Below are 27,441 nucleotides of genomic sequence, written 5' to 3'. Positions count from 1 at the left end.
AAACTTTGAGAGATGTAACTTCAGAAAAGTTAAATATGGCACAATTTTACAGTGCAGCTGTGACAACTGGGTGAAATGTAGAGGATAACTACATAAAACTGAAACCACACTGATAACATGATGCGTTCTTATGGGGAACAGGAGGGATCTCTTTGATTAATTTAATTTCAAAATCTAGAAGACACTTTATTTAAAATAGAAATACATATCTACCCAAAACCTAATGGGAATTTTTCAACTAATTGTATATAGATATTCCTTAGTTGTAATATATTCCTCCTGTCTTAGATTTGGACTAAGGTGTTCTGCTATGTAAGAAAAAGGACTCACTTTTTTCTTAATGGTGAGATAAGCACTATATCCCTTACAAGAGAGGAATGTATTTTGACTTTCACCACGATTGTTCATTGAACTCAAAATAGAAAAGAAAAAGAGTAACAATACTGACTGATACATTAAAACACTGCCAAGCTGAACAAGATATATTTTCTAATTCATTAAAATGCAGACTAGAACAAGCATACACATTTAGGAGGTGGGAACAGACTTCTTTCTCTCCCAGAAAAAAAAACAAAACAGTCTTTGGAAAGTAAGCCTAGTACTTTCCAGGAAGAATATAGGTAAAGTACTGCTTTTTTGTTTCTTTATATTCTGTTAAAAAAAACCTCAAAAAACAGTTTAAGAAGGGCACTGTGTTGCTCAAACTTTTAAACTGGTTCTGTTATCATTAGAAATGACTCAACTTTCCAAAAATACAAACCATACTGCCTCTATAGTTTAAAAAAAGATGTTGTGGAACATTCATGCTTATTTCACTTGCTCTGTTTTCAAGATTTCAGATTTTTAAATTCCTTTTCACATTTTTTCTTGAATTTAAAATGTTTCCTCATTTAAAAGAGCAGAAACACATATAAACTTTGATTTTTTTGTGCTTTCTGCATTTTTTAGTCATAATGAGGAAAAAACACCAATTCTTTAAAGCTATAATGATACTCTCATATCAGTTAATAAATGAGTAAGCTGAGCATATACTCTAACTGAAGTTCACTTTATAGTTTGATAATGTTTATATTTTTAAGGGAAAGATTGTGTTCATATATGCATGATGTGTCATGGAGCTCCAACTTGTGGCACATATTGGGGACTAACTTAACATCATTTCCAAGGATGTAAGAGAATTAAACTTGCCAGATATTGTTAATCCAAAGCACAGACTGGTTTTCACACAATATTTATGATGTGCTCATATCTAATGCACATACGTCTAAGAAGAAAGGAAAGTAATGAATGAATAATCAAGTTGCTCAACCTCCATATAGAAGAAAACTTCAGAAAAAGTTGCTGTCAAATTTTGAGGATTAAGGATAATACATTTTATTTTTACATTTACTGTATGTATTTTTACTGTAGAGACTATGGTTCTGCTTTTACTCTAATTTATATGTTGAGCTAACTAAAAGTATACCAGTGTCTGAAGCTGATCAAAACAACATACATAATACCAAATTTAGGGTTTCAAGATCGGTTGTACTCTTCTTACTAGTGTAATGTCAAAACTGATTCTTATCAACATTAGCATAGTTGATATGAATAAACTATTAATATAAATAGTTGAATATTATTAATATTCATATTTATTAATTAAAATCATTAATATTAATGTTGTTTCATTAATTTAATTGCATGTGAACATTTCAAGCATTCCACAGGTAACTGAAAGTCATGTGAAGAACCACCTTGTTTTGTTTACATCGAATTTGCTACCTATCTTCAGTTAGTACTCCTGCTGTTGGTAGAAAAAAACACTAAGCAATTAAGTCACCTTTTTATGTTATACATGATAATGAAGACCTGTACTATTTTCTCCCCTAGTTATCTTTTTTCTGTGATGAAGACTCCTGGCTCCATAAACTTATTTGGCTCTTCTTTTGTTAGAAATTCAAATGCTTTCTGAAAACATGAAGGACTGTTTGAGCTAGAACTCAAGACACCTCAACATTTAATGAATATGTCAAATGAGATGATCCCAGTGCAGATCTCTGAGAAACTCCTCTGTTGATTTTCCTTCCACTCCAGTCCTGTTTTCTACCCTCCAATAATTCAGAGGCATGATTTAACTTCACAAAATCCATGTTGAGCCTTCTTCAGTCTCTTGTAGGTACCTACTGCCCTGGCAACACACTGAAAAGGCATTTCAGTTTCTGTCTGTGAGGGAGTCTCTGATTTTGTAGGCCAGAACAGGAAAAAGTGACTCTCCCTGGTTACCATGCTTTATTAGCCAAACCATGTCTTCCCTTTGGCCATTTTTGAGCTACCCATGGAAGAATGGCTCTTTCAGGTTCACTGCTATGAAGGGGGCATGTAAGTCCAGTCAAGAAGCTGAATGAATAGTTTTATGCTGCCATGCAGAATCTTTCCTCAGAGGCTATCATCAGTTTTTGCATAGTATCAAACAAACAAGAAGACCCAGAAATGTGTAATATTAAGTACAGATATTTTATTGTTTTTCAGCCATGTTCAACTGTGTTGTAATGTTTACCTAGACCATACACTCGTAATTAGTTATGCTTCTTTAAAATTATATTTGGTATGTTCAACTTTAGGTGCTTGCTTCTCCTATCTTCATTTCAGCCATGGAAAATAGCAAAGAATGAACAAAATTAATTGAGACAACCCTAAGTGTCAGGAAAATCTTACTACTTGGCTCTGTAAGCAGAATTTTTCTAAGTCTTGGAAATATATCAAGTGCAGGTCTTTGATGCACAAGTTGAAAATCAATGTGTAGAAGGAATCCAAAGGACTGTTAACTGGTTTAATTATTGTTCTCACTGGCTGGAGTCTTGAGCTCAGTAACTTTGTTATGTGTCTTCTTTGACTAAATAAATTATCTCTAAATCAGGAAGTTAGGTCTTCTCTATGCATGCCTGGAAAACAAACAGGGATGAATGAGAACAATCTAAGCATACTCACAGAGCATTTAAGATTATAGGAATACATCCTTCAGGTTGTATATCTTATTCCAGTTCTGCTATTTTTCTCCATAGCTTAGCTATTAATAACAAAAAATAGTACTTTAACTTTTTTACAGTACAGATTTATTTGCTGCTTGCTATTTGCTGTTCTTGGTCTCTTAAATCTTAGAAGTTTGAGAACAGCACTATTATTTAGGAAAGTGATGACGTTTAGTGCAACTTTGGTGTTTTTTTAAATTCAAACCCACCTAAAAATCCCCAAGGAAACATTACCTCTAAATCTTGACTACTCCAGAAGAATAGTAATGTGAATTTGGTTGAGACCTTTCATGTCCCCTATTCTTCTGCACACGTTTCTCATTAGGGGAAAACAGATGAAAGCCTGATTCTTCTTTATTTTACATAGCAAGGGTTTTGGCAAATGAGAGAGCAAATTACCTTTTCTCTTGCATCTCTGTTTCCCCAATAGGTTAGTAGCTACAAAAAGTTCACTGTCCTTTATGCGCTGTTAGAGTGACCAAGCAGGTCACTTAGAATACACAGCTCATACCTTATATGAAGTTCATAGCATCATCCACATACCCAGCATGTTTTATTCCAAAAGGAGATGTGCATATGTAGCAATGCTACCTGATATTATTAGACACACAGGAAAAATTACTAATTAATGAAGTTTGACATAACAGATACGAGATTACTATCCATCTCATTGGTTCCTACTTTTTCGTTAATAATATAATACTCAATAATGATTGTGGAATTATGAGAAAAGTAAACCACAGCCAGACTTCTTAAATTTCAAATATAAAAATGTATTAAGAATGACGGAGTTAGCAATCAAATAAAAATAATTCTTGCCCAGGAAAAAAAATCCAGGACTAGAAAGATAAGTAATGTCACAATTTGCTTATAGAATGATTTGAACAAGAAAGCTTACATTGCAATTGTGGGAATACCAAAGGTGAAAGAGCAGAAACCTGAGCTGCTTTACACTGAGAGCGAGCTTTTGTTTAAGGACGGCCTGACAGATCGTAGGTTACAAATATATTGCCAGACTGGTCTGTATAAAAATCTTGTTTGATAACAAGATGACTGATGTGGCCTGAAAAAAAATCACCCCTGCAGTGTTTGGTTCATGTTACAAGGGAAATTACATTTAGCAAAGTGAAAACAAAAAACCACTCCCGTTGTTCCCTCCCACCCAGCAAGGTGCAAATGGGGCAAACACAGAGCAGGAAGGAGCCACAGCAACCCCCTCGCTGATGAAGGCTGTCCTAACATTCCTTACCATTTTCCCCAACTGATTCCTCACTCATTTCTATCTCTCCTATAGCTCATTTCTATTACACTCATGATTGAAGCCTCCAGCCAAGAAGCCTCAGCCCAAAGCCTGACAGAAGACCTGGTGACAAGAGCTTGCCCTCATTTAGAGAGCAAGACTGTGTTGGACCTGCACTCCTATAAGATCAGATGTAAGTTTCTCACAGCTCCAAGATGGCTCTTTTACAAAGCCAGGGCTTACAGAAGCTGAAATCCCACTTTTGCTTCTAGCAATGCATTTGTTGGACTCGAGCACTTGTTCTCTCCTGTTCCATCATACCAGTCAGATTCCCTGCATGTTTCCCTTCCAGCTCTCTTTCTCTCCTCACCACCCATACCCAGAGCTAGTTTGTGGCTTTCAGGGCACCTGTGGGGGACCAGTCGGGCAGTCCCCAGACAGCAGCACCTGCTTCCCAGCTGAGGCCAGCAATAATACCAGGGCCACTTTTCCCAGATACCTGGCTGCTAGCCTCCTGCAGCAGGGAGAGGAGGTGGCAGCACCCCAAAGAGTGAGGCCCCAGTCTCCTAAATAGCACCAGTCCTGGTGAGGGCTCCACACAGGACCTGTCATGGCAGCGGGGAGGTTGGCTGGAGTCTGGCTGCCTGATGGCCCAGCACTGCCATGCCCAGCAACACATCCTGTGGCAGGGTGCCATCTGCTGAGTTCACACTGGGGTGAGAGCCTAGGACATGGGGACAGAGTCCCCTTGCTGGGAGAGTGGGTAAGTTCTGGGAGCCGTCACTTGCATGTGAATGCAGGTTCTGCCAGGCAGATGTCTCCTCCTGCTGTTCACAGTGCCGGGGAAAGGGAGGTATGGATAGAGGAGTATTTCTGGGGCTGCTGCAGTACCCCATTTTGCCCCATTGCAGCCATCAGTCATACTGCTCAGGGAAACTGTGCATGGCCAGGAACTCCCCCAGGCCTGGACTCAGCTGTCTGCATGGCCACTTTTTAGCAGTACCCCCAAATCTTTTATCAGCACTTCAGGAGGTGCTCCAGGCCAGCAGCCCATCCCCATGGAAAGCTTTCAGGTTACCACCCTCTTCTGGAGAATGAGAGAGCTCAGTCATACAGATGCACATCTCTCTGTGGCCTGTACCAGAGACGGGACCCAGCTTATTAGTAAAGAGGCAGCTTTTCCCTTGGTGGGACTGGGAAGGTGCTGCACTGCCCCGTGGCCTTTGCTGGTGTCTTCGGTAGTCGTCTCAGTGATGATGAAGGAAAACACTAGCTCCTGCCTTTGATCACCTCCCTGGGGTTTCTCACCCCCAGCTAGTGCTCCAGGAAGATGCTGTACTGAGTTTTTAATCTCTGTGTGGATAGCTCAGAAACTCTGGAGCATCTCATGAAGTGCTAGACACCTTCATTGGAGCAGCAGGTTCCAACTCCTAAGGGCATGCCTAAGAAGTGTTTTTAAATAGTCTGTCCTCATAAACAGTCACATGAAAAATGTTAATGAGCAGTGTGCTCATTCTGTAACAGCAAAATCTAAATAAGTATCACTTTTTTCATAGTTCAGGTCAACTAAAACAAGCAAATAAGCTTTCTATCACATAAGCCCAGCAGTTCTTTGTCATGATAATAATCCTTTTGGTCCAGAAGAGAAAAAGCAAAAAAAGATATCAGAGATTACTTTTCAGAAAATTAATTTCAATTCTTAAGCATTTCTTCTATCAGTAAGCTCTTCAATTTCTATCTGTATCCATAAACTCTATTTATTAATTATATATTAATTCCCCTAGGTATACTGAGTGCGTGGTTCACTTACATCACTCGCAGATGTTTTCTAGCACTGCCAGATATGCAACATTTTCCTACATTAACTCCACAAATGTGTAAAATATAGTTACAGTTACTGACATCTAAAGTTGGTTGCTGTAAAACTGTCTTTAATTGCTTGGACTGCAAACATTTAAGCAGAACATATAAATTCACTAAAAGGCTAATTACTCTTATTACCTCTTTTATGAAACCGGCTAACCTTTTTGTATTAAGATAGGCTATTTTGTTTTTATTTTACTCTTATGTCCAACATTCAAACACAATTATGTCTACTAAGGACACTAACAAACATCTACTGTTTTTCCAAAGCCTTAATTGGATTTTATTTGCGTATACATGGCTGCAAATGCAACACATACCTCTGGACAGTCAACATTTCCTTTTATTCCAATGGGTTACTGGTAATCCAGTGTGTTCTCTATTATTTCCTGATAGCATAAATCACAGCCAGCTTGGATGCAAAGGTACATAGACACACCTTGTGCTGGCAAGGGGAGAATTCCTGCAGATGGGTATGGACATCAATGAAGATGATCTCTCCCTCCTCTTCCTCCGCATCTCATGAAATATTAGATATTACTGTTTCTCTACAGTTAAGTCACAAAATTATACCACAAACATATATTCTTAGGCTAAGCCTGTGTCTCATCTGGTTAATGCTAGTGTAGGTGTTTCTACAATACACAGCATTACACTGTGTAATGTACTAACTTGTACATGCTTGGTAGTAGTATTACTTCTCTGATTTAGATGGGGAAACAGAGGGGAGGAGGGATCCAAAGCACATATCAGGTAAGTTTTGTCTGGGTAGAGCTACCCCTTTCTACCATTTTATTTCCAGTCTCCCGTAATTAGAAAATGTAATAATAACTGTAACGAGGATAGTCAAATTTATGTTCACATGACAGAGTTGAATTTATGTGGACAAGTTACATCTGGTTTTTAAAAATCCTCTCTCTTTTGAAATTATATGTGAATTCCCAACATGGATAACCTTTTATTTCCCACAAGCTTTCTTATCTTTTCAGTCTTTTCTAATTATTTAACATCAGGCATTGTGAAGCAGATGAAGAACCAAAATATAACATTCACTCTACCTTTAATGACTCCATGTCAGCTAACCTCTAATAAAAAGTGAATTGCACCATATTAAAAGGATAGAAAATAAGGCTGGGTAAGAAAGAATAGTACAGTGAGAGTTCAATCACTGAAGTCTGTGGGAATTTCCCTGCTTCTGCTTGCTTGCCTTTTTCCTGACCGTTACTCAGCTCTAACCACAAGTATGTTTCATCTAATGTCTAGCAGTGGTACCAATATTTCAGATAAGAGTGCAAGACTCATGTGGGATAATTTGTTTCTTTAATAGTTAGAGGTGGGTGTAGGCTCTGCAGCAATAGATGCAATAATCTTTCCTTTTTTGTCATAATAAAATAAATTTACTTTGAATGTAATTGATAGCAGAGAAATGACAAATCCCATTTTGCATCCTTTTCATTTGAGAAGCTTAGGGTGGTCACAGTTTCTCCATTTCAAAGCCAACTTTGTAGGAAAAAAGTATTTTATCAACTTTGTTTCTCTCCCTAATTTTGTTGACTGGTGTTAGCTTTTGGGTTTTGATAAAGACCTAACATGTTATTCTTTTGTACACTTTTATTTTCCTTCTTACTTAACTCTTTTCTGATCCACAAGAGGAATTTAACATATCTCCATTCAGTTACTTATAAGAAAAAAAAGTTTAAAAAAATTTAAATGAAGATCTTAATTCTATTGGTGATTGGTTTTAGATTTTTGCTGTTATAGAATACTTATCTTACCTGAAAAAATGTTTTAAAATAGACTCTAATAATATTGGAGCATGTGGGAAGATCTTCACTAAAGATGACTGTGGGGTTAAGGAAGCATATGGTGTGCAATATGTTAAAAACATCTTGATGATGAAAGTACATAAATTGTGAAAGATACACAAAACTGTAAAATACGGATGTCCTATTTTTAGTCAATATTTTTTATATTAAAAATTTGAAATCTGAAGTAGCCTTTTAAAAAAAAATAATCAGATCAGTAAGAATGTTTAGACCTGTGCCCACTGTAAACACAGTCAGCTCCGTGTTTCCCTTCAGGCAGGTCCTTGAGCTGCAAGTTACCTAGTGCACTAGAACAGGGAAACCTGTGCTAGATCCGTATGAGTCCAAGTGACCCTGAGACTTTGTAACATAGGAACATGATATTTACTTCTTGCAGTACAAAATAAGATGGAAGATGCTTAGCTGCTATGTTTTCTTGTGCATGGTATAGACCAATCACATGGCCTCTGCTGCACAAGCCCTGTGTCTCTCTACAACATTCCTAGAACAGAAACATTTGGCTGCACAGTGCAGAAATATGAGAACTACTCACAGTCCATCCTCTGATAGAAAAAAGGAGTTTCCACAAATGAAGAATCAAGTGTTTCTCTATGTAACCCATATTCAAGGAGACCTTATGGAGTCATGGACCCATGAACACTAACAGTAAAATGTCTTCCTTTAAACAACAGTCTAAAGGTGTGTCAACAGTTCTGACACCCAGATGGCTCTCCATGGATTTAGCTTGAGTCTGGTAGGACCTACAGTAAGGTATTGCTAATAAACTTTGCTGGATCAAAAATGATTATGAGTACAGACACTGTAGACTACAACATTTCCCAGCTTGTATCTAACCTGTTTCAGGCATGTTTATTAGTCAATTTGACTGTTGGGGTTTTTTTTTGTCATACAAAACTGATGCCACTTTCATGACATACCATTGGAGAATAACAAAAAGACTGCCAAAGTAAGGAAGAACTCTGGATTACTTTTAGCATTCTAGCTTAAAGGTCATTTAAAAACAGAAATCAAACTAATTATGATAAATAAAATGGGCTTGGGTTTTTAGCCTGTAGCAATATGCATAATAATTTCTAGTCTTCTCTATGAAAAAGTGAACTGTAAGTCCATAAGCCAAAGTGGAAGTCACTAATGAACATGCGTCTGCTTCCATCACTAGTTCTTGTCACCTTGATGAGTTGAGCACTGGATTGGAGACTTTTAACGCTAAGCATTAACTGAAAGCCTGTAAGTCCTCAACCCTGTTTTTGAGGCAGTTGTCCCTTATACACAGTCTTTTACTCAAGCTTGAACTACTTCCTGTGTTTGAGTGGCAGGAGCAATCTTGGCTATGGAATGGGCCCAGGCCCAAGGTTAGGACTGAGATGTTTGGCCGCCATCCCCATTATGTTAGTCAAAGGGGAATACACCCATTCAGTCATGCCCTGGGGATCATGCACCCAGAACATGGAATCCAGAAGCTACTATATTTTTCTGTCTTCAAATATGACAGGCCTTTTGTTAGACTGGTGTGGTGGGTTGACCCTGGCTGCACATCAGGTACCCACCAAAGCCACTCTCTCACTCCCCTGTGCAACTGGACAGGGGACACAAAATATAAGGAAATGTTCATGAGTTGAGATAAGGACCAGGAGAGATCATTCACCAATCACCATCATGGGCAAAACAGACCTGAAGTGGGGATATTAATTAAATTACTAGCAACAAAAATCAGAGTAGGATCATGAGAAGTAAAATAAACCTTAAAAGCACCTTTCTCTCACCCCTCCCTCCTTCCCAGCAGCACAGACAGACAGGAAATGGGAGTTAGTGTCAGTTCATCATAGGTTGTTTCTGCTGTTGCTCAGAGACAGGAGTCCTTCCCCCACTCCAATGTGGGATCCTTCCTATGGGAGATAGTTCTCCATTAACTTCAACATGAGGCTATCCCACAGCCAACAGTTCTTCATGAACTGCTACAATGTGGGTCACTTTTCCATGGGGTACATTCCTTCAGGCACAGGTTGCTCCAGTGTGGGTCCCCCACAGGGCTTCAAGTCCTACCAGGAAAACCTGATCCAGCGTGGGCCCCTCTCCAAATGGGTCAACAGGTCCCTGTGAAGACCCTGTTCCAGCATGGGCCTCCCATGGGCTCACAGCTTCCTTTGGGCATCCATGTGTTCCAGCGTGAGCTTTTGCACCTTCATGAGCTGCAGGTGGGTCTCTGCACCCCAATGGTCCTCCATGGGCTGCAGAGGCACAGCTGCCTCACCATGATCTGCACCATGGCCCGCAGGGGGACCTCAGCTCTGGCACCTGGAGCACCTCTTCCCCTTTCTTCTCTACTCACCTTGGTCTTTGCAGAGTTGTTCACATGTTCTTGCTCTGCTCTTCTCTGGCTGCAATTACATCTATGCAATAACTTCTTTTTCCTTCTTAAATATGTTATCACAGAGGTGTTATTGTCATTCCTGACTGGCTCGGCCTTGGCCAGTGGCAGGTCCATCCTGGAGCTGGCTGGCATTGCCTCTACTGATGTGGGGGAAGCTTCTGAAAGCTTCTCACAGAAGCCATCCCTGTAGCCTTCCTGCTACCAAAACCTGCCCACACAAACCGAATACAACTGGGAAGAGACTTTGCAGATGGTGCAAGAAATTCCACTTCTGAGGAGAATAAGTACAGAAAAGATACCTCACTGCTGGGTTAACCCCTAGGCCGACATAGCAGGACAGGTGGGATGTGAATGAAGAAATGAGAGAAAACTTGTGTGGGTCAGAAAATTTGCCAGAAAATAGGTCAGTCTCCAGATGAGAACTGAGAGAGCAACCAAGTTACTAAGAACACGGTAGGATAAACCTACACTCTGCCATTTCCTTCCTTCTGGTGTTTCTCCCTCACTTTGTTTGTGATGGGACGACTATGAAGGAGCAAGCTCTGCCTGCAATACTGTGTGCAGTTTGGTTTTTGTTCAGTTTAACACTCCCATCACAAAAGCAATGGTAGCCTAAGACCATGTTCTCATCCAAAACGGAACAGACTTCTAAGAATAAAATATAAAGATTCTGTGCCTCTACTCATTGCAAATGCTTGACGTCTCACTACTTTGCTTTTCTTTTACTTACTTTTTTCTAATCATGTTGCAGCATTAGGACTAAATAGTGTAAATGCTGTGGAAAATACTCAATGAAGTATCTCCCGGAGTCTTCCTATGAAAACTAATTTAAACTGGCTTGGCTATAAACAGTTTAAATTGAAAAAAACCCTGGGTAATGGTGGATGAAGGACGATGATGAACAGAATTTCATTATATAGAAGGAGTTGTTCAGGAGGATCTCTGGGGATTAGTGTTTTATCTGGTCCCTACCTACTAACTTCTTCATTAGTAGTGCAAAAGAGAGAATATTGAAGTTTTAATGATGTTTGCATACGGTATTTCAAAATATAGATTAAGATATTTCAAACGTATAGCGAAGTGAAAGATTAATGAAAGATCTAGAGAGGTGATAGGTAAGGCATTATTAGGATCAGGAAGAAATAGTAAAATCCTTTTACATATTGCCTGAGAAATCGGTCACATGAGAGAAAATGGAATTCCTTTGTAACCAAAACTCAGATTTCAGTAGAAGGTTTAGAGTTCAAATAAAATAATCTGCAAAGACAATTTGTCTTTGCTGGAATTATTAGGTAGCAAAGATAAGAAAAAGGGAAATGTCACACTAATTGCATATCTGCTCTTAGTAACTTTCTTTCCTTCCCTGTTCAGAGCTTAAGACATTGATAAACATTGACTGTAGGGTATTCAGATATTTGGCCTGGTAAGCTGCATTTTTTTATTGAGCAAAATTCATTAAAGATTCTATATAGTAATATTGTTATATTTCCAAAAGAAAACTGGGAATATGACAAAGTGACTGGAAGACAACAAAGATGAGAATTCAAAGACACTCTGGAACAAGTATAATATAACCCTTGAATACATTGCTCCTAATGCTATCACTGTATTGTCATATTCACTAGTGGTATTCACATACCAAGTACAAGCTCATGAGTGAAGACAAGGGCTTTAGGTGATCTGTTGGTGTTGGTCTTTGCAACAAGATCTTTAAAATAGCTTCAAATGATGCCTTATTTAAGCTAGTGCTTTCATTGTTATTGCCACTAGTAAGGCTGAAATGCTGGGGGCAACAACTGAACCAAAAGCAAACTTTCTGAACACAGTAAAAACCCTACTCATGGTGTTCAGGGTAAGTCACCTGAATTTTCTGTCTGTTAATGAGCCAACCCAGCTGCAGTGCAAGCACAAGAAATTTAGTACAAAACAGTAGATGCATAGATCAGTGGATATACAAAGCCACAGCAAATAAACACGTTATTTCTATTTACACTAATGTAGTGCATCCCTGGATATAAAACATCACAGTAATTCTTGATGAGGATGTCATGCATGAAATGCAAATTATGAACTGGTTCCAAACAGCAAAATTGTAAACCCATGCATAGCAACACAAGGAAATAATATTGATGAAATTGCTCTAATTGAGTATATTCCAACATTTTCCATCTAATGTCACAAATTAGTCAAGGAAATTACGTTCAATTTAATTTTATGGTTGTTTTCTTTTTTAAATCAGTACTCAATAAGATAACTCTTGACTAAGTTCTTTATTCATAGATGTGTAGCTGAATGCTCCCATTGAGCAAACAGCTCATGAATAATGTGAAGGAAAATATTTGTGTACTGTATGTCAATATTTCAGCAGTAGTAGATTTTTTTTAGGGGGGGGAGGAGGGTGGTGAATGGCACATAAAATATTCTGGAAGTCTGTTTAATCCACTAAAGTTTTGCAGGTTTTTTTGTGTCTTCTTTAATAACATTTAAAAGCTATGATTAAAAAACCTTTTTTAACTTTGCACTGTTTACACCATATTGGAGTTATGATATTAAATTCTCCACAATAATGCAAGCAGTATCACTTCCTTATTAGTTATGCTAGATCAACAATATATGCTGCAACGAAATGGAAATCCCAAGGAAATAAATTGTGTAACACTGCAGCAGTTATTTGGGAGTCCAGAGAGATGCAAGCGATAGAGTAAAATAAGTAGGTTCAGTATTATATTATCTTGGTTCAAAATGAGAAATTTTAATCTGAAGTGTTATCATTTCCCCTTTTTCCGCAAGCAGTAATTTCCTCATAAAAGTTTAAAAGGAAGTGATCATAAGTTCCCAGAAAGAGAGGCTGGAATTCCTGATGGTGGCTAGCAGGTGAGCACAGCTAAAGGGGCTGGCAGTCCTAGGCTGGTGTTTCTCTATGAATCATTCTCATACAAACTCTCCTTTCTTCACTCCAATATTTGCTGTGAGGTAAACAAAGACAGGATACTGTGGAGAAATATTAAATCATTTTGTGTTGAGAGTGGTAATGTGCCACAGGGCTGGTGTATTTCTCCTGACAGTCTGAGGTTTGCCTTTTGTACTCATTTTTCACTTTATTTATTGATCTCATGGCTGGACTAAGACAAAACAAGATATTTACACATGCCTATTAAGTCAATTCCACGTTGCCACGACCTCTGCTCTTGATTAATGTAGCAGTGGAGGGGCTTCCCTTCCCTATGTTTTCTGAGAAGAAGTGGAGGTGCAGGAATATTCATGACCAGTTATACTAGAAAGCTCATTCTGGCTCCCTTTGTTTCTCCTTTTTTTTAGCCAGTAGCGCCCTTGTGGATATTATAAAGATATATTGAACTACTTTAAACCCTCTCCCTACAAGGTACAGTGAGACAAGTAGTCAGGAGTCAGTAATTTCAACAAGCAATGTAGCCCCTAACACGAGCAAAAACTTACTGCTGAATTTTCCCAGAAGCTTTGGATTTAGAGGAATTACTCTGTTACTCACTACACAACAGCAGGACAGTCACTGAACATCAGCAAAATAAAGAAATGTTTTACAGAGAAGAATCTGCATCCAGAGTAGCAAGATTTGGGGAACTTCTTGTAGTTCATGTTTAAAGCAGTCTCAGTACTTAACTACACTTTCCTGTTACTGGATCTCCTTAGAGAGTAGCATAATGCAAAACAGCTCTCCCTCTTGGTCTCATATGCTTACCCGAGGTTCAAGGGAACACTTAAACCAGCAGGATGTTTTCTGTGCTCACTTCATTCAAATGCATAGTAGACAGAGCAGGAGCTGTTATTCATGGGGTGCCTCTCCCTGAGAAGGGAGACACTGGTTCCCTCCCACTACCTTTTGCCTGTGCTTGGTAGCCCTCTTTCTGCAGTAGTTTGGCCTACAGGCTTTAGAGAAGTCACATGCTCTTGTTGGTTCTGACATCTCTCCTTACAGATGTCTGGAAAAGACGGCTAAAGACAGGCTCTGAAGGAGGGAGGTGATCTGAGGGATGCAAAACAACAAAGCAAACCTTTGTGAGGATGTGACTTCTCTGTGTTTTGCCTGAGAAATGAAAATTCCCTTTCTTCACACCAGTTTCCTAACAGAACATTAGAAGCTCACTGCGTTTCAGAGGGCAACAACTAACAACCCGGGCATTGGCTTGAAGGTGCTGACTATCATGTCCTGTTTATGGGACGTGCTTATTCCCAGCATGGCATGTGTTAGAATGGGGAAATTCTACATCACTTTTGTTGTTCTAGTCATGAAGGACAGGAAGACCTGTTGGTGTCAGTGTTTCTCCTCCAGAACAGGGCACAGAGGTAGAGTGCTGGGCTGATGCAGCAGGGATGCTCTGTGATTTCCATTTTTGCAGAACCTCTAAAAGGTCCAAAATCTATATTAATATTAAGCAACATTCTGAAGAACCAATTCTGTGTTGGCGTTATAAAGAAAAAAAAAGTGATCTGGTGTTGTACAAAAATGTGGTATTTTACAAAAACAAAACGAAGTACTGGTATTCATCCAGCTGTTCAATAATATTATCTTCAGCACAATACGTAGTATCTTCCTTTACTTTTACACTTCATTGCTGCTTGAATAAAAAAACTTAATTGGCTTTTCTAATTGCCAATGAAAATAATGTAACTTTTGTTGTAAAGGATAAGGGGAGATAATTCTTACAAAAATGTTGAGAAAAAGGTCTTGTGCTGGATTTACAAAAAATTCCAGCTGCAGGAGGCTGACATTATATAGCCCGAAGCCAGTGACTGTCATTGTATGATATGTGAGCACAACAAAGACTCCAGCTGGCTGCTTTCAGGGCTAATAGAGGCATTTTGGCTCATCTACGTGGTTGAGCATTTGTCAGGATATCACTTTTCTGTCCTCACCTTGAAACCTGTTTAGTTCTTTTATTTCTTAACATCTTCATTTTATTACACTGAATTAGACTGAATGTCTATCCAAATTGAATGCCCTAAAATCAACAGCAGGCTTGTTAAGATCTGCGAAGAATTAGGTTAGGGATAGTGGAAGGAGCAGCATTTTGCTCCCTCCTACATGCTTTCTCCCAACACCTGGGGGCTATTAAGATTCAAAAGTACAAGACATTGCGAGATTCTTATTAGCTGGTGGTAGTGAGATAGAAACTTGATGTTAGTGGGTGTACAGCATGTCTCTGCTGATTCACTAGTGTTCTTAATCATTATGGCAGCTTTCAGATTTAGTTTGTGAACACTTCTGCTGAGAAGAGCACTCCATCTTAAAATTATTTTAAAAATCTATTTTTAATCATATGTATAGTTTAAAAAGGTATTGTTATATAGTCTTCTTAGGTAAATAAATATTTGCATTTCTTTTCCTGAGACATATTCACAAATGTAGTCAGATTTACAGTGATAACAGCAACGGATTAACATTGGTTATCAGGATCTTTATAATGTCCTGAAGATCACTGAAAAGTAATTATCCTCTGCTGTGTGTTTTTGTGTGATTGAGCTGTACCAATTCAAAACCAATGATGTAAGTGCAGTCTGTGCTGAAGATTGAGATGCTCTGTCATCTTGATTTTGCTGATAAGATGGCCTCACAACTGACTTAAATCATGCCAAGAGTTGTTCTAAGTACAGGTGATTAAAGCATTGCACACATGATTGAGTAAGTCCTCTTGCCCTGCTCTACCTATCTTGCGAATACCAGAAGAGGATCAGCTTTAAATTCTGCTGCTAATAGACCTTGCACTGCAGCTGCTTACACAAAACATAAAACAAACTTACATTTGCAAGGAAACCTGGATGATCCCACTCCACATATGGTGCGGAAAATCCAAAATAAAATATTAAGGGTATCTGATATGAATAGATGAATGAATGAATGAGTAACAGTGACAGGTAAGAATAAAACAGGGTAACACAGGAGCTGTCTTAATGAGAACAGCTCCCATGTTAGCCTGCTTTTCTCTCAACTTTCTAAGTTCTTTTCAGAATATCTGTCTATTTGTAAATAGATAATTGCATGGATCTATATTGCACGTTTATATTGTTTTTTTAAGTAATTGCAGTTGTTCACATGACATTGGCCTGAAGAGCTTTCTTTTAAAAAGTCAACAGTAAGTAGTGAATCACTGAATTAATCAGATCTTTTTTTGTAGGGCGTAAAAGCTGAGTTATTCCTCACAAATCGCTTGCAAATTAGAGAATAGAACTCAGTTAATTATCTGTCATTGAGGAAATCCAATGAAGCAAGAAAGTCAGGTTTGAAGGTACTGAAGGAAGATCAGATTTGCTATGAGAATAGTCATTGAAGAAACTCAAGACAGTCCCGTGTGGTCATCATACAGTTTTAACTATTACCTTATTATATCGATATCTCTAGAAACCTACACCATCATGGGCAGAAAGGGGTTGTATGTTCAGATACCTCAGGGATAAACTTCCATGGAAACATTAGGCATTGAAACCCCAGCACATTTACCCCATAAGGAGTCTTCATTTTAGGCATCTACTGTGTAAAAGTCTTCACCTGAACTAGTTATGTAAACTTCTTTCAAATTCAACAGAGTGAAGCAAGTGCTTCTAAGGCACAGTCTTTCTCCTCTGTGTCAGAGCTCCACATTAGGATAAGATGGACTGTGCTGAGCCTCCACTGACTGTAGTCCACAGACTAAAAGAAACCAAGAGAATGAACTGAGATACAGACCCCGTAGGTTGCAGTCCTCCAAAGACAGGTGAGATGGAAAAGACATAAAGGGGGATAAGCAAAAATAACAATGAGGAAGGGGTTAAAGGAACTATGATTCCCAGGACTATTTAAGACACTAGTCATAGATTTTTCCCCTTTCAGTTCTAGAAAAACCAAAATATTTGAGGTGGGAGGAAGAGTAGCTTAGCAGCTGTTTTGATCAAGAGGCACACTTTAAAATGGAAGGCAAAGGAGTTGGGGTAAAAGGAAATAATTTGTTCATTTCTTGAATTATGGTGTTACCCTTAACAGTGCTGTAAAACTGTACAGCTGAAATAGTCATTAGAAGAATTGTGTTTGAGAACTTTAGTATGATTGATGTTTATAGATATGCCTTGACAAATTCTGTAAAAAAAACAACTCTGTGTCTTAGATCACATCTGAACAATGAACAAGTGGTTGCTATCTTGAATCCCTCTAAATTTAAATAAATATTGATTGTATAAATCTTTACGTGCTTGTACTACGCAACTTTAAGGATGGGAGCAACTGATGTTAGACATAATGATATAGATAGGATTATTTAGGAGAAATATACTATTATAGGAAAGCTAAGGATATGTCACTGTGACGCATGAAAACTGGTAGCAGCCTAATCACACCAGGGGAGGATTTTTGTCATGCTTCACTGAAGGGGCAGTTGCATTGTGGTTGTCTTTTGCAAACAACAAAGAAAGTGTTTGGAATGATCTGTCCCTTTAGGTCAAATAATAAGCAAAAGCAAAGAAAATGGTCTAATCTTTACTTTTGTCTGCAAGTACCTTTGACAGAGCAAAGGGAAGATAGAAAATAATTTTAACACCTCTTCTTCTGTTTTGGAGGGCGTAACATTTAGGGCCCGGTTTTCTGAACTCTTGATGTGTCCTTCAGGAATGTGAATGCCTTCTTGGGCACTGTTGTCATGATATCACATGACCTCTTTGTAAACTTAATTCCTGTCCTCTTCTACGGCACTTTGATAATAGAAATTTATAGAGTCACAATCCATATACAAAATCAGAACTGAAGGACTGTCATTGTTTAAGCCCAGCTGGTAACTAAGCACCAAGCAAGTCCTTGCTCAACTGTCTCCCAGCCAAAACTAGGACAGGGATTGTCATAGTTTGAGACCCCCAAAATCCAATTCCCGAGTCCAAGCCCCCCTCCCACATCTCACCCCAGTGTGAGATGGGTTTTCCAGACACAACACAAGACTCAATATGGGGGGAAGGGAATTATATTACAATCACTATACAAATAAATATTACAATATATCATATACATAATCTTAACTATCTCTCCTATGATAAAGCAGTATTTACAATGGATCAAATCTCTTCTCCCTCCAATAAAAGTCCAGAAGGGAAAAGGAAAGATCCTTTCCACTTTCAGAGCAGTAGTCTCTCTTCTTCCATGCAGCAGATGTAGCTGGATCTCTTTTCATTATACACCAGGGGAGGTCTCCTCTCACCCCTCTCTCTGCCATGGACTGCGATTACCGGGACAAAGGTTCACTTCACCACGTCATATCACAAAGTGCAGGGCATCTTTGTGATGGTCCCTTTCCTCAGGGGATTTATCCCTGAGCCAGAACATCTCGGGCAGCTTTCAGTTGAAAGTCTTTGCCTCTAGAGTTCTATCAGAGCTCCCGTGCTCTGTCTCAGGCTGCCAGCTTGGCAGCAGCAGCAGCAAAGGGGGGGCCATTTCCCCTGCATTCCTTCTGGCCGTCCCGGTCCAGCTCTGGGACGTCTTTGAGCTTCTTAGCTCCTCTCTCCGGTACTGCTGCATTTCAAGACTCCCCTCAAGTGGGAGTCCACCACCTCCTCCTCTCTAGGAGGGGTCTCCAAGGGATTTGGAGAATTTGTTTCAGTTCTTACCCTAAACTCTCTCTCTCTGTAGAGCTTGGTCCTGCTCTGTTGCTGGCGCTCTCTCTCTCTCATTGCAGGAGTTCTCTCCACATTGCTGCATGCCGTCTCTGCTGCTTCTCCTAATCTCTTGGCTTTCAGCCATAGTCTCTCCGTTCACTGCTGTCTCTGCCGCCGTTCCTGCTGCTGCTCACAGGGGAGAAACTTCCCCTAGCTCTCAGCTACAAAACTCGGCCCAGTTTAACACTGTTCCAAGTTTCTGCAACTCCATCTGGGGGGCTGGGGGGGGGGCCGTAGCCCCCCAGTGGGGCTCCTGTCCTTTCTCCTCGTGGCTTCACAACATGACCCCTCTCCAACAACAACTACCTCATCACCCTTCTTTTCCGGTTGGGTTGTGATATGTTTAAATTTTGCAAGAGCGCTGATTGGGTCAACCCCAAGGGACACCACTCCCTCAGGGGTTACCATTTTTTAACTCCAGGGGGAAAACTTTTTTTCCCCCCACCACAGGAATCTACAGAGAAATTGAGTTCAACATCAGGGTATTCTCACAGGTGGTTCCCCATAATGCTCCCTGAGAGCACATAGTTTAGATTTGTATCAATATTCAAATGTAATGGCACCATTCTGTTGAATATTACAGCAAAAGCTGTTTATAAAAACAGGTGAGATGTGAGGGACTGAATAAAACAAAATGTGAATTGAGTCAATTTAAACTGAGGTCACTCTGAATGTGTATTCCATCAATTTTCAAGATGATGTGTTTTGTCATTACAATCTTTTCCACAGTCAAAATGGGAAAGATATTTTTGGCTAAAAATGTTCAGCTAATTGCATGAGAATTAGTGAAAGCTAAGGGAAATTTCACATTGCCTTTTGTTTATTTTTAGGCTGATGAAACATAACAATGACTTGTGTTGTTTTTTAAGAAGGGTTTCCTGGCCACATGATTGTCCCTGATATAAATGTGGGGAATACTTTCCTCTCTCCTCTAACCCAACACCCTTATATACCTCCTTGGTTTTGTATTTAAATCCTAAATCTCTTCCTTGATTAGATTCAGTGATAATTCTGCAGAATACTGCAAGCCTTATGTAAGTAACAGCATAAAAATCTGAAGTGTTCAACCTGGAGGCTGCATTGACAGCTTTCTGAGAGTTGGCTCAGGCTTTGTATTCCATTGTTACTCTGCACAAGAGTCAGCTATGATCTAATTTCTATTGATTTGCTAAGACTCTAAATTAGTCCTGCAAGAAAACTTTGATCAAAATAACATTAAAACATTTTTGAATTGTGGGTCAGTTAACAGTAAAACAAATTATAATAAAGAGGGAAGAAAAGTGTACCTGCTTTGGGCTGTTTTTAAAAGCCTTATTAAGAATCATGTCTAAGATTCTGTGCAATCCCCTCACCTGAAAATAACTGCTTTGTGAAACTCTGAGAGAGGTGAAAAGATAAATTAATGGCTGTTGTGTAGGCTTGAGAGGTGGTCCTGTGAAAACCTCATGAAGCTTAACAAGGCCAAGTGCAAGGTCATGCACATGAGTCAGGGCAATCCCAACCACAAGCAGAGACTGGGTGGATACTGGATTGAAAGCAGCCTCGAGGAGAAGGACTTGGCGGTATTGATTGACAAGAAGATCAACGTGAGCTGGCAATGTGTGCTCATAGCCAAGAAAGCCAACTATGTCCTGGCCTGTATCAAAAGCAGGGTGGCCAGCAGGTCTAGGGAGATGATTCTACCCCTCTACTCTGCTCTCATAACATCCCACCTGGAGTGCTGCATCCAGCTCTGGGGTCCCCAACATAAGAAGGATGTAGACCTGTTGAAGCAGGTCCAGAGAAGGACCATAAAGATGAACAGAGGAATGAAGCACTTCTACTGTGATGAGAGGCTGAGAGAATCGCGTTGTTCAGTCTGGAGAAGAGAAGACTCTGGGAAGAACTTACAGCAGTCTTCCAGTACCTAAAGGGAGCCAACAAGAGGGCTGGAGAGGGACTTTTTACAAGGGCATGTAGTGTTAAGACAAGCAATAATGGCTACAAACTGACAGAGGTTAGGTTTATATTAGACACTAGGAAGAAATTCTTCACTATGAGACTGGTGAGGCACTGGCACAGATTGCCCAGAGAAGTTGTGGATGCCCCATCTGTGTAAGTGTTCAAGGCCAGGTTGGATGAGGTTTTGAGCAATCTGGTCTAGTGGAAGGTGTCCCTGCCCATGGCATGGGGGTGGAACTAGATGATCTTTAAGATCCCTTCTATGATTCTGTGATTTGGTGATTTCAATAAATAAACCAGTGTGTGTTGCCTACATGGAAAATGTAATTGGAGATCCACATGGTTCTAGTATAAATAAAGATATTTCTTTTCAAAACCAGCCAATTTGGCAAACACTGCACTTAGAGGGTAGGTTTTGTTGACTCACTTTGGCCAGTGTTTACTTTATTTGGTTGGAGGGCAGATTTTTCAGAAGGAGACAACCAAGGTCTGAAATAGTTATGAGCTTGGAAAACTCCATGAAACAAAGAACGGCAGAAACTTAAGCTGCTAGTTGCTGATGGTAGTGTTTCAAATATATCAGTTACAGAGATACCCGTCTATGATGGAGCTCCATCTGTTCACACTTTTTTTTGTCCATATTTACAATTATTAAAATTGTATTATGTTTGTCATCTCAGGTAGTGCTAGCAACAAGGAAGATACCTGAGCAGACTAAACTCACCTAATGCATGCTGCAATATCCTGTTTCTCTCTGTTTTAACACTTGAAATTGTGTCTTGGCATAGCAACTACGTGAAACCACTGCACCTCCTAAATCATCCAAAGACCTCCAAGGCAGAAATAGCTTCAGCATGACTATGGGAAGAGGTCTCTGCAGCTGTGTGGCTGTACCTGCTTTATGTGATGTGACCTGCAGAGGATGCCCTGAATTTGCTAGTGCTAGGAATCACTCCTCCAGGTTCCTTCCATGCTGACATGCATCTGTTCTGTAACCCTTTCCCTTGGCTAATTCACACCAGGCAGAATAAAACACAAACTCACTAAAATGCATGCAAGTCTGTGTTCTTTGATTATGTTTTCAAGTATAATCTGTGTTAAAAAGTCATCACAACTTAAATAGCTCTTTATTAAGAGCAGTATACGACATCAGTAGGATTTACAAAGTTTTCTATTGCCAACCACATTAATGTCTAAAGACAGAGCATTAGTTTCCCAGCTGCTGTAAATGAGAGTCATTTCTCAGTTGTTTAGTAGAAATGTATTGATTTACACTGATTGTGGATCTGGCTCAACACATCTACCTGTTACAGTACTAACAATATTTCAAGAATAAAAACTTTGGCTGGCAGCAGATGATGAAATCCACAGGATTTATACTGGACTCTTCTCTTCTGAAATGGATTGCAGAACCTGAATGTTTTGTGAATCACATCCTAATAGTCATTGTTCTCTGTATCATTATAAGGCTCTCAATGCATAGCATTTTGGGAAACAAGTGCTTTACCCAGGGAAGAGTCTACATTTTCTCTATAATTTTCTCTTAAAATATTAAACTCACTTTTTATCTCTGCAACACAATGACAAAATATCAAGGATGTTAAGCAGCCTTTCTTGCGCTAATGTCTAAGCTCCATCTAAATTTGCCTGGATTTGAAAGAATGTCTGAGAACAAAGAACTTCATGTGGCTTTGGTAACTCTCTTGTACAAGCAGCATGCTTTGGACACATGTCAAAAAGCAAAACTCTATAGCAGCAACTTTAACATTGAATGTGGCTGCTCTTTTAGGAGCTGTTGGGAAGATTTATGGGCTCTGAGGGTTTAATCCTGCAATGTTCTGAGTGTCTCTCCACGTGGCTGAGTGCCATCCCTTCACATAGCATGCAGTGAGAACAGAGGGTGCTGGTACTTCCAAGAGATGTAAATACCTTGGAGGATTTGACTCTAATCTTTAGTCAAGAAAAATCACCAATGGAATTTAATGTGCATTTGGCCTAAGCAAAGCCATGGGGTGGGGTAGAGATGTATTAATCTAGCTATGATTTAGTAAATAGAAGGCATCAAGCCAGACTTTTTCCTGGTTTATTCTTCTTTGTTCTTCTCAGGCATCACAGAGCAGATTTTAAAAACAAGGACCAATTTACAGCCCTCCTAAGTTTCCCAATCCACAGTATTGTGAAAAAGTCTTGTCTGAAAAAAACTAAACCCTGTACCACTCACTTTGCAAGAGCACTAGACATCTAACCCTGGGGTTGTATGTGAGAACATTTTGGTACAGGATGGTGTCTGAGTGACAAGAGTATATCACAGTTATTTTGTGATTCTTTGTGAATCACAATTATTTTGTGAGAATGAAAGAAGGAGATGGGGACATTTTTGAAAATTTTGAAGTGGATTAAAATGTTCATCTACTTGACTTGAGGAAAAGAGTGGGATGTGGCCAAGTCATAAGCAGCATACTCGGGTAGTTACACGGTATTTCAATGTTGAAGAGTAGATTACATGCATTTTATTTACTTTAAAATACATGTAGAATAAAAGCTGAGGATGTTATTTTCTACTTGTTGTTTTTACTCTGTTTTGTGGGCTGGCACTGCAATGCAGACTGAAACATCTGGTGTTTGCTTTGTGGCATGCATGGGAGAAAAAGAGAAAGCAGAGACAGAGTATGAGTATAATCCAGGGGTGTCATTCAGAGAGTTGGAAGATGTTTCTTTCTCTCCCATAACTGCAGAAGTATCTATTATCATTAGCCTGGGATAGATCTTAACAGCCTTGATCAGCAGCATCCAGCCCCAAAAGAAGCCCTTCCTGGAGGTATGTAAATCACAGAATGCAGTTTCACATAATTCTCCCTTGTAGGTGAGATTCACCTCCTTAGCTTCCTAAATAAAGGTGATGATGCATGAAATAGATGTCTAAGTCATGACCTCAGAATCAATGGAGAGGTATTGAGATTAGCTCAGTTGGTTAGAGCATGATGCTAATAACACCAAGGTTGTGGGTTTGATCCCCAGATGGTCCATTGGGGACCAATTAAGAGTTGGACTTGGTGATCCTTGGGGGTCCCTTCCAACTCTGAAATGGCATCTGAAAATCTGGCAGGATACTTTGAGGTACTTAAATAGACTTTGATGCTCTTTTTGGTCACCTGTATCTCTATAGTCAGTTGTATTTCAGCTGTCAAACCTGGCTTCCAGATGCTCCTTCAGAAAATCAGGGAGTCTTCAAAAAGTCTGACCTGTCATATCTGCCAGCCTTGTGAGTTTGTCTTGAACACTAATGTTGCACCAGATGGCTGTGTTTGAGCAACTAAAACAAACTACAGTTATTTGCTGACTCTAATGGGAACTTTTCTTATGTGTAAACACCTACACCAAGATGCCTAAATGGAACTGTCTACAATGCACTGCTGACTCCTGCTCTGTAGGTTGCGTGACTTGCCCGTGCATGGATGTCTAGACCTATCTAAATTATCTGAGACTCTGCACAAAATTAGTAGGTAGGACACAGGACCCATAGAAGAGCCATCTCCTTCTGCAGAGGCAGATGGGGACCAAAAGAACACTAAGGCATCAACTATATTTAGTAGAATTCAGCTCTTGAACGCACTCTCCACAAGTAAACAACAGAAAAGTTAGAAGCATAGTGAACAACTTTATCGGCATTTTATTCCTTGCAGCCGATTTGCAATCGGCATTGCAACTGTTAACGTACCTGAATCATTTCAAAAAGCTAAAATGGCAGAGTAAACAGAAGTCCTGGTTTTCCCCAAAGAAGTCTGCTGGAGTGCTAGAAAAGAGAGCCCTCAGGCACGGATTTGTTTATGTCTGAAGTGCATCAGATGTGGATATGTCTTTTCATTATAGCTGTCTGTTTGTCCCATTTAGTCATAGCAAGACTTTTCTTATATTGGGCTAAAAGTATGTTTTTTAGGAAAGGAGTTAAAACACTGCTTTGCAACTTTTTTTTGTATGTAGAGAATCCAAGTCAGTACTAAGGAACAGGTCATTCAGAATTGCATCAGTAACTGATTGAAGCTATTTTGTTTTGTGGGAAAAATAGTGAAAGTGTCAGAGAATCTGGATATTGTGTAGAGGAAGGTGATTCTATGTTACCATACTTTAGTTCATGAGAGATAGAAGTGACAAGCCTTCACTTTTGTATTAAGTGAGAAATATGGGTTGACTTTTCGGTTTTTGTCCTGGATTTGACACTAATGACAGAAAACATAAAATTGCCAGTTTTTTAGCAATCAGCATTCCTTGGCAGGAATGTTCATCATGTAGAAACTGGCTGTCTTAAAGAGTCTGTAGACCCAGTGATGGCTGAGAGGTTTGATAGTCTTGGACAGATAAATCTCACCTGCACAGTTCTGTGTGTGTACAAAAAATGACCTTACATCAATGTTTGTTGAGTCTTGCTTTGTATGTGGGGCACCAAATCAGTCTATGTAGGCACAGGAGGCTGGACATGTCAGAATTAGTGGCCACAGCAGATCAATGGCACTGCACATGCACCACAAACATGACATCTGTGACATCTCCTGCAGTGCTTCTATTGCATATGTGCAATTTATCACCACCTGTTTAGGCACTATTTTTTTCCCGTCAGTACAGCTGGCAGCTGCAAAACTGTGGTAAAAGAAGAGTACCACATGTTTTCCTTGTTCCTTTTCATAAAGAAGTTGTTCATGAACAACATGAACTCAACAATTTTACCTATTTGTGAACAAAGAGTATTTTATCTGTTTACCTACTACATGCATCTTAGGATAACTGTAGCATATAACAAAGCAAGTGAAAGCTAGCTACACTCCCCATATCATGAGATCTCCTTTAGGTTTGCTGGATATAGATATATGCATAGCAAGTCATAAATAGATACAGATACTGTCTTTAAAAAATACGCAGCCTTTTTTATCCAAATAGTAATATTATTGAACATAAGAGTTGTATAATTTAGCTCTAATTAAGGTGATATTAATTAGTGGACAGAAAGTCCGCTTTGATTAACTAAAACTAATTATCAGTAAAATGGTTTGGCTTCTTTGTGGTAGAATTCAACATGAACCCTAAGATAGTCAGCTGTAATATCCCTATCATTTTTTATTTAGGATTGACAAAAAAATTTTGGTCTTGTATTAATTTGTAATGGCTTCTACTCTTCCGTGTGTATGTAAAAACCTTTATTTTCCAATTCTTTTTAAAACTTACACTATAATATTTGAGTGCCCTGCATGTTGTTTGCCTTTGGTATTGTACCAAAACTTACCCCTCTCAGCAGCATTTTGCATCTATTACACTCACACCTGACTGTCTGCAGTGTTCCAGATCCATCAGATTGATAGGAGCCTGAGGCAAAGCAAAAGGGCCCTGGGTATACTGACTAGGCAGCAACAGCAAATGACAAACAGGATGGCCTTCCCTGTCCCTGTTTCTAGTTCTTCTTTGTAACAGCTGGGTACAGCATGATAAATTTGAATAGAAAATGATGCACATAGGAGAAAACAGTTCTAACAAAAGTGCCACTCGTGCAGCCTGAAATCAAATCTAAGGTTACAGCCTATGTAACTTAGGTAATTAACTCGAATCCATATATCAGACCTCAAGTGAAAGAATTCTGCTAAAAGAAGGGTAGTATTACATCTAAATATGACCTAGTCCAGGCTAACCAACCCTTCTATTCTTGAAGCAATAAGCGATGTGGTAAGGAAAGCCAAAACCTATCTGACTTGAATATGCTGAGGAGCTTCAAGGGCAAAAAGTCAAAAGAAGGAAGTGTAGGGAAAATGTGGGACTGGTGCTGAATGGGGGAGGAATCTGGTGTCAAAGGTCATTGAAAAGGCATTCAGTAAAGGAAAGTGTTGGATTCTGCATCTGGGATGGGACAACGAACAATCCTGGATGTTCATACAGACTAGGGAATGAGAGGCTGGAAAGCAGTGTCACAGAAAGGGACCTGGGGGTCCTGGTCAATGAATCTGAGTCAGCAGTGCCCTGGCAGCCAGGAGGGCCAACCATGTCCGGGGGGGCATCAGGCAAAGCATCACCAGCTGGTCAAAGAAGGAGATTGTCCCACTCTGCTCTGCACTGGTGCAGCCTCACCTTGAATATTGTGTGCAGTTTTGGGCACTGCAATATCAGAAAGATATTAAGCTCTTAGAGAGTGTCCAAAGGAGGGCAATGAAGATGGTGAAGGGCCTTGAGGGGAAGCTGTATGAGGAGCAGTTGAGGTCACTTGGTCTATTCAGCCTGGAGAAGAGGAGACTGAGGGGAGACCTCGTTGCAGTCTACAACTTCCTTGTGAGAGGAAGAGAAGGGGCAGGCACTGATCTCTTCTCGGTGGTGACCACTGACAGGACCCGAGGGAACGGCCTGAAGTTGTGTCAGGGGAAGTTTAGGTTGGATATTAGAAAAAGATTCTTCACCTAGAGGGTGGCTGGGTGCTGGAACAGGCTGCCTAGGGAAGTGGTCACAGCACCAAGCCTGACAAATTTAAGAAGCATTTGGACGATGCTCTCAGGCACATGGTGTGACTCT

The 27,441-nt window shown here is 39.7% G+C and overlaps 1 long non-coding RNA gene across 1 annotated transcript; it reads right to left on the bottom strand.

Annotated features, from left to right (window-relative positions):
* Positions 1 to 2,572: 2,572 nt before the first annotated feature.
* On the bottom strand, positions 2,573 to 5,022 carry LOC113963799. The gene is made up of 3 exons (XR_003532959.1): positions 4,857 to 5,022; positions 3,523 to 3,602; positions 2,573 to 2,924 (listed from the first exon to the last, which is right to left on the bottom strand). It is a non-coding gene; the product is annotated as an uncharacterized LOC113963799 (long non-coding RNA).
* Positions 5,023 to 27,441: the final 22,419 nt, after the last annotated feature.

This window comes from Neopelma chrysocephalum, unplaced genomic scaffold, assembly GCF_003984885.1.
Source record: "Neopelma chrysocephalum unplaced genomic scaffold, ASM398488v2 Primary Assembly neopelma1_25, whole genome shotgun sequence".
NCBI lineage: Eukaryota > Metazoa > Chordata > Aves > Passeriformes > Pipridae > Neopelma > Neopelma chrysocephalum.
The sequence above is the reverse complement of the archived record's forward strand: the minus strand, read 5'-3'. Positions and strand labels throughout refer to the sequence as shown.